Raw genomic sequence first — 7,094 nt, 5'->3', positions numbered from 1 at the left:
TCTGCATTGTAAAATATTATTTAAGTGGCAACTCTCAATTTTTCATTGAATACAATCCCTTTAGTGCATTAGAAATCAGGAATAAATGAAAATTTATTCATTTCTGTATCTATGACATATCTAAAATGACTGTTAGATACTACACAATAAACGCTGTGGAAAGAAATAGTTAATTTATACAACTAGCAGAAAGAAAAACTATAATAATTAAGAAAAGATTAATAAAACTAAATATAAAGACTAATCATTATGAAATAAAACTATAGTTTGGGGGTGGGGGCGTGTAGCTCAGGGCAAAATCCTGGGTTCAATCATGAGTACTGCATACACATACACAAACACACACACAAAACTATAGCTTTTTATTCAAATCCCACTACCTCCTCTTCCTATGGAATATGAACTAAATAAGTAGATAAAATTGAAGAAATGAAGGACATTTTAAGTTAAAAGTTAACAAAAATATTTAGAAATATTTAATATATATTTTTAAATATTTTTTAGTTGTGTAGTTGGACCACAATGTCTTTATTTATTTATTTTTATATGATGTTGGGGATCAAACCCAGGGCCTTGCCTGTGCTAGGTGAGCACTCTACCGCTGAGCCACAACCCCAGCCCCCTTTAATATATTTTTGAGGAATTATAGTTGTAAAATAATGTAGTTTATCAAACATAACCATGGATATTGTAGGAAATATGAATTTTAAAAAGACAATTGAGCTAGGCACAGTGGCGCACACCTGTAATCCTAGCTGCTGGGGAGCCTGAGACAGAAGGATTGTGAATTCAAAGCCAGCCTCAGCAATGGTGAGGCACTAAACAACTCTGTGAGACCCTGTCTCAAAATAAAACACAAAATAGGGCTGGGGAAGAGGCTCAGTGGTTGAGTACACTGAGTTCAATTTCTGGCAATCCCCCTCCCCCCAAAAAAAAGACAATTGAAAATCATATGCATAGTCTGACCATTCCTCAGCTAAAACATCAGGAAGGATATAATTTCTAATAACACTTTTCATTTTTTGTTATATGTTGAATAGAATTTTTGTCATAAACTATTGATAGTTGCTCCTAAAAAAAATCAAGTTTCATGAATTTCACTCATTAAGGTAAAAAGAAATTTTCTGGACATTATATCATCAAACTCCAAGGTTCTTTTAAAACAATTATGTAGTAAAAAGTTATTTTTTGGAAAAGTCAATTCAAAATTCTTCTGATTCAATATATTCTTGATAAATTAAGAGAAAAATGCAATGATATTCTCTTTTTTTCCTTCAAATTTTCTGAGCTTTATATACAGTTTTTTTAAAAAGGATGAATTTTCATATGTACATGATACTATTATTATTTTTTAATTTTTTTTGTTGTCAATGGACTTATTTATGTATATGTGGTGCTGAGAATCAAACCCAATACCTCACACATGCTAGGCAAGCATTCTACCACTGAGCCACAATCCCAGCCCGACACTATTGATTATTTTAAAAAAAAACCAACAACTTTTAACATTTTTAAGTTCAGAATAACAGTTGATTGCTTTCTTAAATCACTTCTAACCTGACAGAAAAAGTAACTAGCTTTTCAAACTAAGGAACATCACATTCTGCACTGTCAGCCAAAAGTCTATAATGATAGTTTTATCATGCATTACTATCTACTCATCCATATTTCTTCTGTCTGCAATTCATTACTGAATATTAACCTTTCCCCCCTGCAATTGTGAATTTTGAAAATTAAGTGTAATCTAGCATATCTAAATATGACTTTGGAACTTGCATTCCTTATTACCTACTAAAATTTGGGATGTGAAACCATATGTTGAAATGCTGCCAAAACTTAAAGGAGTAACTCTCAAAATTGAATTTCAGCACTATGTCTTGTGGTAAGCTTTGGTGAGACAGCAGTCAGCTTGCATGATGATATGTGGTTAGCTACCTTCTCTGTACTCCAGTACTATTACTTTTCTACAAAACAAAAGGCCTTCCAGCTGAAGCTGTGTAAATATATCTAATGTGTTTAAACTCTTTCTATGGATCAGTATTCAGGTTATTGACAATTTTTCAAACTCTATCTTGAATATTGTGAGTTTCAAATAGAGATTATAAGCAACATTGTCTAATTACAGTCGTGGCTTATTATACCTGGATCTTTACTACTATTGTTAATTTATAAACTTAAATATACTTATTTTTTAACTAATCTATTAAATATCTTTTATTAAAACTTATTGGAGAGTCCAGTTTTCACTGACTTTCCTAGTTATTCCTTTTGTCTGTTTTTTCAACTTTCCTTTTCCTGGTAATGGATTTTCAAAAGTACACTCATGATTTTCCTTACCATGTTAAGAGTATCCTCCCCTTGTCCCTTCATGTTATATTTGGATGGTACTATTTTCAATCTAATGAAAATCTGATAATCTATTTTTAATAGAATGTGGAATTTCCAAGCATTCAAATCATCTATGAATAGAAATGAAATTTTCAAACAATTATTTTTTATTTTATTAAGATAAATATGGGGGCTGGAGTTGTGCCTCAGTGGTAGAGCACTCGCCTCGAACGTGTGAGACCCTGGGTTCGATCCTCAGCACCACATAAAAATAAACAAGTGAAATCAAGGTATTGTGTTCAATTACAACTAAAAAAAAAGATAAATATGGTTATGTCCAGTTTTGAGGTAATAGTCCACATTTCAGTCTTTTAACCAATACAATAGAAATTATTAGCACAATATTTTGCCAGAAACTCGTATTTGCTTTTTTTTTTTTCTTTTGTATCCAATTTTATTCCGGGATTCAGACTTCTCCTTTAGTATGGTAATGTGGTCATTTATGCTGATTTCTTGTTTTAAGCTGTCTCTGGAATATAATGTGCTTTGCTGTTGTTTTGATAAACTGCTTCATTTTTCTTGTGAATATTTTGTTCAGAATTTTTAAACAAATATTCAAAATTGACATTAATATTGGCATTCACAATTACTATTAAAATTGAGAATATAATATTAATTTTTTGTTTTTGCCATTACTTATTCACTAAGTTACATAAAACTTGGTCTAAACCCATATGGTCCTGTTTTTTATTATTTAATGGAATTTCCCTCTTAAGAGTTTTGTTTGTTTTGTGGTACTGGTTTGGAACTCAGGGCCTTGGGTATGGAAGACAAATGCTTTTCCATATTACACCCCCATCTCCTTTCATAATATTAATTACTTTTCCAAATCCATCTGGTACTTTATGTTTTAATTTTTACTCTGCTTGGACCCTACAGGTTAATTGAACTGTGTACCTGCCCCAGCACCATTTCTTTGAGCACTACACATCTCTACACTACCACTGGGTTCCATGTACAAGGAACATTCTTAAATCAGCTCTTCAGTGAAGATCAACTATCATGTATTCTTGGCAATACAATGCTGGGAACTCCGGCTTCTTCTACATGAATATAAAATGCCATTGACTGCTAGACAAATTTGGACACTTACCAGCAGTCTTAACAATAGTGATAGATTCTTTAATGTGTTAAAGATTTTTAAAAACTTTTTATAGTTATATATGAACAGATGGTACACCTTTATTTTATTTGTTTCATTTTTATATGGTGCTAAGGATCGAACCCAGTGCCTCACACATGCTGGGCAAGTGCTGTGCTACTGAGCTACAGCCTCAGCCCTGTGTTCAGGATTTTAATTGTCCACTAATAGTTTTACTTTTGTTTTTGTCCCATGCTTTAAATTAAAATGTTAATTCTTTGTTGAAGAATTAACATTTCTTTAAACATTAAGCAATCAATATTACTCTAGATCTGCAGTTAGATACACTATTCTAAATGTAGCATTAGCTACATTTGATTATTCTAAACTAATTAAAATTTAATAAAATTTAAAATCGAGTTCATTGGTGGTAATACAGTCAAGTGTTTAATAGTCCTGTGTACTGAACTTTAGGAATATACAACTTTTCTTTTATTTAGGAATATACAACTTTTCTGTTGGGTAGGAATATTCTAAATGACTACATTCTATTCAAACAATAAAGAGAGTATTTTGGATTTAATCAGTTAAATATTGCTAAATTAAATATTGCTACTTAATACTAGGGTTGTGGCTCAGAGGTAGAGCGCCCGCCTATCATGCATGAGGCACAGGGTTCGATCCTCAGCACCACATAAAAATAAAGATATTGAAAAATAAAGATATTATTATAACTAAAAATAAATTTTTTAAAATATCGCTACTTAATCATCATTTGCAAATTAATTGAGTAGTTTAAGACATACATTAAAATCATAAGTGATAAATATTTAACAACTTTTGAAAGCTTCCTAAATATTCTAAAGTAAAATAAAAAATAAAACTTTATTCTAAAGTAAATAACAAAAGTATGTAAAAATAATGTAATATTTTTTAAATGGTAAGCAAGTTTGAAAAAATATCTTTTAAAAGTATAGATAAGCCACTTGTGGTAGCACCCACCTATAATCCCAGCTCCTTGATAGACTGAGGCAGTTGGATTACAAGTTTGAGACCAGCATGGGCAATTTATTGAAACCCTCAGCAACTTGTTGAGACCCTGTCTCAAAAAAAAAAAAAAAAAAAAAAAAAAGACTAGGGATATAATTCAGTGGTAAAGTACCCCTGGGTTCAATCCCCAGGACACACACACACACACATATTATAGTTACATATATATACATACACATACAAGTATATATGGGTTAATATATTATTTTTAGCCTTTTTATGCTTACACTTACTTCTATTCTTAATTCTTCCCATTTTCCCCCAGCTGTTACAGTAAGTGGACACTTTTAGATATTCCTCTAGTTTCCATATTCTTTTTTGGGGTGGAAGGGCTATGAGGGATTGAACTCAGAGGCACTTGGCCACTGAGCCACATACCCAGCTCTATTTTTGTGTTTTATTTAGAGACAGTGTCTCGCTGAGTTGCTTAGTGCCTCGCTTTTGCTGGGGCTGGCTTTGAACTCGTGATCCTCCTGCCTTAGCCTCCCAAGCACCCGGCAGTTTCCATGTTAACTGATACACAAACTAAAAGGTGTAATCACAAAAGTTTTAGAATCTATGTTTATCAACCACATTTTTTATTTTTTTATTTTTTAAGGAATTTTTTTTAAAGAGAGAGGAAAGAGAGAAATTTTTTAATATTTATTTTATAGTTTTCAGCGGACACAACATCTTTGTATGTGGTGCTGAGGATCAAACCCGGGCCGCCCGCATGCCAGGCGAGCGCGCTACCGCTTGAGCCACATCCCCAGCCCATCAACCACATTTTTTAATATTAGGATCTTGGTCTTGATATTATGGTTAGAACACTAAATGTTTTTCCTTTATGTATTTTTTATAAACATTACTGAGAAATATTAAGATACATTTTTAGATTGTTGCTTCCTCCTAGGATACAATATCAGGCTAGGATATACCATCCTATCTTAAACAATTCAATAAATGACACTTTTCAGACACTAGAAAGCAAACAGTTTAAAACCCTCATCCCCATTGCAGAAATCAAGATGAGCACTATTATTTCTCCCAACATAATACATGGAAAGTTTCCAGTCCATATTCCAGGCGTAGTTAATGTAAGCAGAAACCAGTCCTTTTCCAGAATTCAGACACAATCACTGGAGTTTGGGGATGCCAAAGTATACAGAAGAGAGCACAGACAGGAAAGACCTGTAGAACTGTCAGGGAATTACCTATAATCTTTAGCTAAGAACTGAGCAGTTCATATGTATGTAGAAAACACCCAAAGCTATGGAAAGAAACACTTGTTGTGAGTATAGGGAATAATCCTCGTAGCTCCTATAGGTCCAGTAATAGTTGGTGTTATCAGAATAGGAAAAACCTCATAATTCATAAGACATGGGTTACTCAGAAGGGTATTGCCTTATTAGGAAAAATTCACATAGAACTAAAGGTGTTCTGATCTTGCCTATCAAAGCTTACAGTGATCCTTAAGGGACTGGGGTGCAGCTCAGTAGTAGAGCATCTGCTTGGCATGCATAAGGCCCTAGGTTCAATCCCCACCAACACCCCAAAACAAATGCCCTTTGAAAGAATCAAACTGTTCCCAAATAACTGAATTATATATTTCAGAACAAAGCTCAAAAATATTTAAAAATATATTAGAATATATATTTTTCTATAGGGTAACATTTCAGTATTTAGCATCCAACCAAAGGCAAGAAGACACCGGGCACCATCCTCTAATCCCAACAGCTTGAGAGGCAGGAGGGTCCGGAGTTCAAATCCAGCCTTAACAAGGCCCTAAGCAACTTAGTGAGACACTGTCTCATAAAAAGGGGTAGGAAAGTGGCTCAATGGTTAAGCACTCCTGGGTTCAATCCCTGGTAGCAAAATAAGTGAGAAGATATGCAAAGAACCAGGAAACTATTGATACATAATGAGGAAAAAATTGACTCACATAATTAATAGGGTATCAAAAATTGTAATATTTTATATGATGATGGAGGGTTGATGAAGAGCTGGGGTTGTAGCTCAGTGGTAGAGTGCTTGCTTTGCGCTCATGAGGCACTGGGTTCGATCCTCAGCATCACATAAAAATAAATAAATAAAATAAAGATATTGTGTCTATCTACAACTAAAAAATGTTTTTTTAAAAAAGAAAGAAAATAGACCAAAATATAAGCACAAGAATAGCAACTCTTGGGCTGGGGATGTGGCTCAAGCGGTAGCGCGCTCGCCTGGCATGCGTGCGGCCCGGGTTCGATCCTCAGCACCACATACCAACAAAGATGTTGTGTCCGCCAAAAACTAAAAAATAGATGTTAAAAATTCTCTTTCTCTCTCTCTCTCTCTCTCTCTCTCTCTCTCTCTCTCTCCTCTCTCACTCTCTCTTTAAAAAAAAAAAAAAGAATAGCAACTCTTGGGAAAGGGAAGATCAAAATCCAGAGTTACTATAGTAGTATATCTAAAATATCCAGCTTTTTAAAAGAATTTAATCTTTATTTTTTATTTATATATTTATTTTTTAATGTGGTACTAAGGCTCAAATCCAGTGCCTCACCTGTGCTAGGCAAGCACTCAACCACTGAGCTACAACCTCAGCCCTAAAACA

Source organism: Spermophilus citellus, assembly GCF_964194105.1.
Source record: "Spermophilus citellus genome assembly, chromosome: 18".
Taxonomy (NCBI): Eukaryota; Metazoa; Chordata; class Mammalia; order Rodentia; family Sciuridae; genus Spermophilus; species Spermophilus citellus.
This window is presented reverse-complemented; position numbering follows the sequence as displayed.